Source organism: Hippocampus comes, unplaced genomic scaffold (genome assembly GCF_001891065.2).
Source record: "Hippocampus comes isolate QL1 unplaced genomic scaffold, H_comes_QL1_v1.1 scaffold14, whole genome shotgun sequence".
Taxonomy (NCBI): domain Eukaryota; kingdom Metazoa; phylum Chordata; class Actinopteri; order Syngnathiformes; family Syngnathidae; genus Hippocampus; species Hippocampus comes.
The window spans coordinates 2,171,393-2,178,108 of NW_017805839.1; the positions used below are offsets into that span (position 1 = coordinate 2,171,393).

Genomic DNA, 6,716 nt, shown 5'->3' on the forward strand with positions numbered 1-6,716 from the left:
ACAAGATTCATCCTTTTAGCATCCTATAGCCAGTTTTAATTAAATGCTGCACTCTAGTGGCGACAATATGGAGTTGCACGAGGATTCGGCCCATTCCTCGTTTCTCCCGTGTCAGAAACACACACAGAAAAAGGCAATATTTTAATTGCTGCAGTATATCAGTTAGTCATGAGAAACGGCATGGTATTTTACATAACGTTGCATGCTGGGGCATTTAAGGTATACAAGTCTTGATTTAAATTGCCACTATTCCATCTTGACTGGGATGACACGGTGAGAAGTGTTTAGCATGTTAATCCCATTAAATTAAAATAGCCATAGATGTAGAGGTGTGTGTGAATTGTATCTCCAACTCACCTGCCATCGTAATAAACACACACACACACACACACACACACACACACACACACACACACACAGAACTATGTAGTCCGTCGGTAGGTGTTCTTGTATTCATCCAGTGCGTGCTATTCTGGAACTGCCAAATGATTCCTCCAAACTGATGTCGCTGTCATTGTTTTTGTTGCTGTACACTAACGGTCAAAGATTTTGTCACACCCTCTTAAATTATCTTTTTATTTGTACTTCATGGTACCCTCACTTGCATGTTCACTCCAAAACGACTCCGACGATTTCCAGAAGACATTGTGGAGGGGCGTGGAGGGAATCCAAGTGTGAAATGAATCAAGGTATAAAAACACTCACCGATAGCAGATGCATTTTTTTTTTTTAAACTCTACCATTCATCATTGTGACATTACTGCCATCTGCAGGAAAGCTATAACAGTGTTCATCTGCAAGATGTCCATGGACTACTACTATGACTTTGTAGAACGGAGGATATTAAAAGTCTACACACCCCTGTTCAAATGACAAGTGTATGCGATTTGAACAAATGAGACCACCATAAATCATTTCAAAAGATAATCCAACCTTAATGTGACCTACAACATGTACAACAACATTTTCATTATTGTTGTTGTTCAGTAAAAATAATCGATGTACGTGCACACCCTGTGGGAACCTGGGATTGTGGCTGTGCTCGGATTTAACCCATCGAATCTTATTAATAGAAGAGAGCACAGAACTTCCACCATTTAAAGTGCCTCTGATTAAAACCAGATGAAGCTCAACTGCGTTCCAGTAATCTATTAGTGACAATTTTCTAGTCACATTTTATTGCACAGGCCGTGGTTTACAGAGAGATTCCAATGTAACAGAGAGCGCCCCTTATTCAAAGGTATCAGGAGTAGAAGTGGGCCAAAGAATTTCGAAGGCATTCAATTTGCAAAGGAACAACACCGATATTACCAAGAGTTTTATGTCTCTCCAAAATAGATGGGAAGGTAAGAAGTGGTCACAAAGGCCTATCAAAAGGTCTACAGCAACATTGACGGAGTTGCAGGAATTGCTGGCACGTACTGGCTGTTTATTTTCATGTGACAATTTGTCATCATCTATAGCTGGGGCTACAGGGTAGGGTGTCAAGATGGAAGTCTTATCTTACCCCCAAATACCCCCAAAACAAAACACTTTGAACTACAGTTTCAAATAGCAGCAGCAGTCAGTGTTAGTACAAAACCTTCAGGCTTCTTCTTAAAAGGGAAGTCAACCCGAAAATTGTCTTTACAAGAATATCTTCTATGCAGCCCCACTTGTCTAAACACAGCATTCTGACATTGCGTCTGTGGAATATGGATTTAAGCATTTTGTCAGGTTTAGCGCGGTAGTAGAGGACCCAAAAAGCAGGGAGGCAAGAGGAGCAGCCAGGGTGGACTGAACAAAATACATTAACAAAAAAATACATGCAGGAGTACACTGAGGAAAAACGAACTCAAATACACAAACTTCTGAAAACCACATGAAACCGAAGTAACAAACAGCCCAATGACTTACGACAGGCACACACAATGAGCCAACAAACACTGACCGAACCCAGTGAACAAAATACAAGCAAAGTGACGAGACAACGAGAAACACCTGGACAAGACACAAAGGGTTGAAGGAGCTGATTGGTTGGTCCAAGGGACCCGGATGACAAGAACAGGTGGAGACAAAATAGGCATGAGGGAACAAAACCAAGTGTAATCCAAACAAAAACATAACTCATAACAAGCCATCTGTTTTTGTCTGTCTCATGATAACAATCAATCATGGCTCAGCTTCAGAAAACAGTTGAATGGTCGCTACCTGAGTCCTGAGGAACTGTGATCTCATTTTCAGGCGACAGCAAGTGGCAAAATGGCCGCCACATATTGTCAAACACTTGACTTCCCCTTTAATTCTGAACACTCCTACATTGCCACTTGTCATGATTCTGTTTGTGACCAACAGGTGGCACTGTAGGGCTCCCCCCTGCAGCTGCACACCTGTTGGTCGTTATCTAATTAGTGCTTTAAAAGGACTCCCTGCACGACCACTCAGTGTAGGGTCATTGTTGCTTGTTTGTTTCTTTGTTGCTGTTTGTGTGTTTGTTCTCATGTCGATCATGGTTAGTTTTTGCTTCAGTCATGGTTTTGTTTGCTACTTTGGATTATTTTTGTTTTGAATTTAGTTTTCTTTTTGTTTTAATACAATTTGTGAAGTACACCCTGCTCCTCCCTCTTGACTGCTTTTTGGGGTCCACCACCACCTCGCAATGTGACACCACTTGTGTGCACATTTGTGCAACCAGATGATCTCAGGTGTTCATTTTTACTTCCTCTTGAAAAGATTTCCTTTTTATTTTCAATAGAATTGTATACGTTCTAATCTAGATCATACTTATGCTCGGAAAAAAAAAAAGATTTCTCTTGGTTTTGCTGTTTTTTTTTTTTTTTTAACATTACAAACACCTGTCATTTCACCAGGGGTGTGTAGACTATTTATATCACTTATGTCCAACCAATATGATTTTGACTGTTCTGCATATGTGAATATATTTTTTTTCCTGAACTGTACATAAAAGTCAGATTAAAAATATGCATGACAGTAGGAATGCATTACAGTAGGCAACACTGTGGGTGTTCAACAGTCATACGAAATATAATAAAAACTACAAAGTGTGGCAGAGACTGAGGCAAACACCTCTCCCTATAAGGATGAGGCTGGCATTATTCTGCCCTCTGATCACTTGCCTCAGCCTGACACTTTCAGCTCTCTCTCTCTCTCTCTCTCTCTCTCTCTCTCTCTCTCTCTCTCTCTCTCTCTCTCTCTCTCTCTCTCTCTCACACACACACACTCAAACAAAACACACAACTCCCTGCATCTCTTCCTCCATCATCCACTGAGAAAACACCTGAGTCCTCAGGAGGCATACACAGCTTGAACAGTCTATTTTCTCTCTCATGACATGTCCTCACTTCAGCAGCTACATTGCACCTTTCACTCTGCCAGTTTTAGCACATGCATTAACACGCTTCGACGAGTGCACATATTTTTTTGTGCACACAGGAAATGACTACATACGTATCAAAGTAAATGCCCACACACACACACACACACACACACGCGCGTTCATGTACGCCGCCTGTCAAATCCCCTTTTGGACCCAACATATAACATAATGCCTCAGGTTGAAGATACAGAGTCTGAGTGTTGAGGGAGATAAGGTCATGTTTGCATGTTTGTTCGAGACACAATCCAGATGTGCCGTGCAGTACAACCTAAAAATGCAACACAATGCCTGAAGACATAAAAAAAAAAAAAAAGTCACGTGAAAAACATGCAGGACATTACTTATTTTCTATTTTCTCCATCATGTGCAGGTATGTACTGTCACAAAATCAAAGACCACATAACCTTTAACCTTCATGCATACACGTATGTGCGCACACACACACACACACACACACACACAAACACACACACACACACACATGCATGCATGCACACACACGCACACACATCTTGACCTAGTTTTGCATGAATGTGCTGGCTGGATGGCAGATGCGTCTGTCCCATGAGCATTACATGGCTTTTTATGGACAGAGGACAGAGGTTAGTTGTACACAACACCTGGCCTTGCAGAAAACAAGACTATATTGAACACACAGGAAGAGAGATACAATTGTCATCTGTGAAGATCAAGGCACATTGTTGTACGTGTTACCCCAGTTGATGAATCAGTGTCCATTAAAAAAATTAAAAAAAATAATCACAGACATACAGCCAAACAGAATACATTCTTCCGGGAACATTTGGGAGACTGTCTGTGGGGAATTTTAAATTAATTAATCCAAAAAATTAATGATTCCCCCCCCCAAAAAAAAAAACAACAAAAAAAAAAACACCCCCTCCCCTCCAAAAACCAAAAACAATTACCCCTTCTTTTGTCTTTCTAAAAATGGCAGCAAAAAAAAACAAAAAAACAGTAGCATTTTGAAGCTTAATACCATTTTCAACATTGTTTTATTTTGACCTCTATAAAACGATTTACTACAAGAGAGGCTGTAGCGTTTTCGTTTGTAATTATAAGTGTACTTTTATATGGGGTTTGAAGAAGATGAATAGGAGTTAACCAGTGTTAAAGGGAAAGAGGAAGGAAGAGAAAGAGCCGTACTGTAGATCAGGGAGACTGAGAATTCAACAGTTCAGCCTGAAATCAGCATGTATACAATAAACTTGTTGTCATTCATATGACAGAATAAGTCATTACTCCTTACGATTGTATCAGTTTTATGTTCAACTAAACAGCCCCAGATTTCAAACTGAGTACTTCAATTTGTGACTAAATTATGAGATTTTATTTCAATATTCAGACTTTTTATACATTTTAGTTTGCCGATGTACCGTCAGATTTGATTCTGATGTAAAAAGGGTGTTCTTGGCTCATTAAAGGTTGGGAACACTTTTATATACAATTTAAAATTTTTATTTATATATTTATAGATATATATACATTTTTTTATTTATTTATAAACATTATTTTTATTAAATCATTGCATTTTTAGGTGAGCAAATTATTGTATTGTTTTGCAATGACTTTAATATACATTATTTTAAGTGGGGAGAGCTCAATTCAAGGAAAAGAAGAGTTTACGGTCTCGGCAGAACTAGACATCCCATGGAGCTAACATGGCTAAAGCTAACATGGGCAGACCTGTGGTGGCTCAAGCTATTCGGTATCTACCAACCCCAGTAACTAACTACTCACAGATAGGGTATGAGAGACAACACAAAGTTCAAGTTCTGAAAAGTGGGACCATGGCATACATTGTCAGAATGCACCACCACTCTGTTGCCGGGCAGATACAGATGGTGAGACACATGTTTTAGCCGTGCTTGCTGTCATCCTAGAGCAAGCAAAAACACAGAAACATCATCTCGCGAGATAGCTGCCACTTGCTATTGATTTTGTCAGGGAGGGGGCAAAACCGGCGGCTAATGAAAGCAGAACGAGTCTCCTTAAATTAATCAAAGTGTGGGATCTAAGACTGAATAGGAAGCAAAAACTCCATGCCCCGATGTTGTCCACACAACCTTGCACCTAGAAGCAGTCCTGTTCTTCATGAAAGAAAGAAAAAACAGATCATCCTTGTGGGGCTTATAGTGGTGTGGGAATGGGGATGTGAAGAGGAATCTGATCACCATGTCTGCAGGACTGCAGGGATAAAGACTGGAAAACGTTGTTTGGTCTAATTGAAGTAGGGTGCAGAGGCATCCCAGCCCAATCAGCCTGGAAGTTGCTGACGGAGGTTGGAATTATAGGAATTGAGAGGAAGAAGGCAGTAGGAACTGATTGGGGGAGGCGGCAGCCTAAGCCTGCTGTGAGATAGGGAGCAAGATGGAAGAGGCAAGGTGGTAGCCAGGTGGTGGGTAGTAAAGGAAGTGGGTCGTGGCTGGTCACCATTACCGACCTGTTTTTTTTTTTTGACCCACCATATCAAATTCTACGACCTAAAATGTAGTTGTAAGTAATTTACTTTCAATAACTACATCAAGTCTGTGACCCAATATCAACTGGTCAATCTTTGTATTCAAGTCAAGTCAAATTTACTTATACAGCTTCTAATCACAGAAACGTCTCAGAGGGCTTCACGGGCATAAAGTTGACACATAAGTGATATTGCCTGATCTTGACACATAAGAGGTCAAGGAAAAAAGAAACACACGCACACACACACACACACACACAAACCTTGAAAAGGTGGCACAGATGGGAGAAATTGCCCTTCTGGGACGACCAGGCTGCAAAGGATGCTGAGTGAGCGACATTTAACTCAATATGGTGCTATATACAATGTTAGGTAGAATAATTTAAGAGTTTATTCTTGTCGCGTCTGGCTTTCCTTGCAGTCTGTTTCAGTTACACGCTTCAATTGTGTTGTCAGCAGGAGAAACCCCACCTCTCGCCCAATGTCAATTTGGGACGGCCCCCATGATCCGCCACCCTAATGAGGACAAACAGTACAAAAGAGCGTCAGATTGAAAAACAAATAACGTTAATTACGTTAAATTGATTTTCAATGATTTTTCATGCATCAAAAAAATACAGTGTTCGAATCCTTGAATCCAGATATTAGGGTCTTTCATCACATGATTCCACTGGCATGCACCACTGTCTTCCAAACATTGGAAGCACCAGAGCTCAAAAGAGCAAACATGGTCTCCGCCACTTCACTTGACTCACATTTTGGAAAGTCAAGCCCTTCCAATCAAGGTGGGCGTGACAACCTGCAATTTTAATTCAAAATGAAACCAGCGGTGGCACGCTTTGACGCAAACGTCCGCCGCCC

At 40.7% G+C, this 6,716-nt stretch overlaps 1 protein-coding gene across 1 annotated transcript in view; it reads left to right on the plus strand.

Annotated features, from left to right (window-relative positions):
• The first annotated feature begins 609 nt into the window (after nucleotides 1-609).
• The window catches only part of lhfpl4a (LHFPL tetraspan subfamily member 4a), a 33,255-nt gene continuing 27,148 nt past the window's right edge, over nucleotides 610-6,716 (plus strand). The window contains exon 1 of the mRNA XM_019888041.1: nucleotides 610-689. The gene's annotated coding sequence lies outside the window, so the exon portion shown is untranslated. The remainder of the gene's footprint in view (nucleotides 690-6,716) is intronic.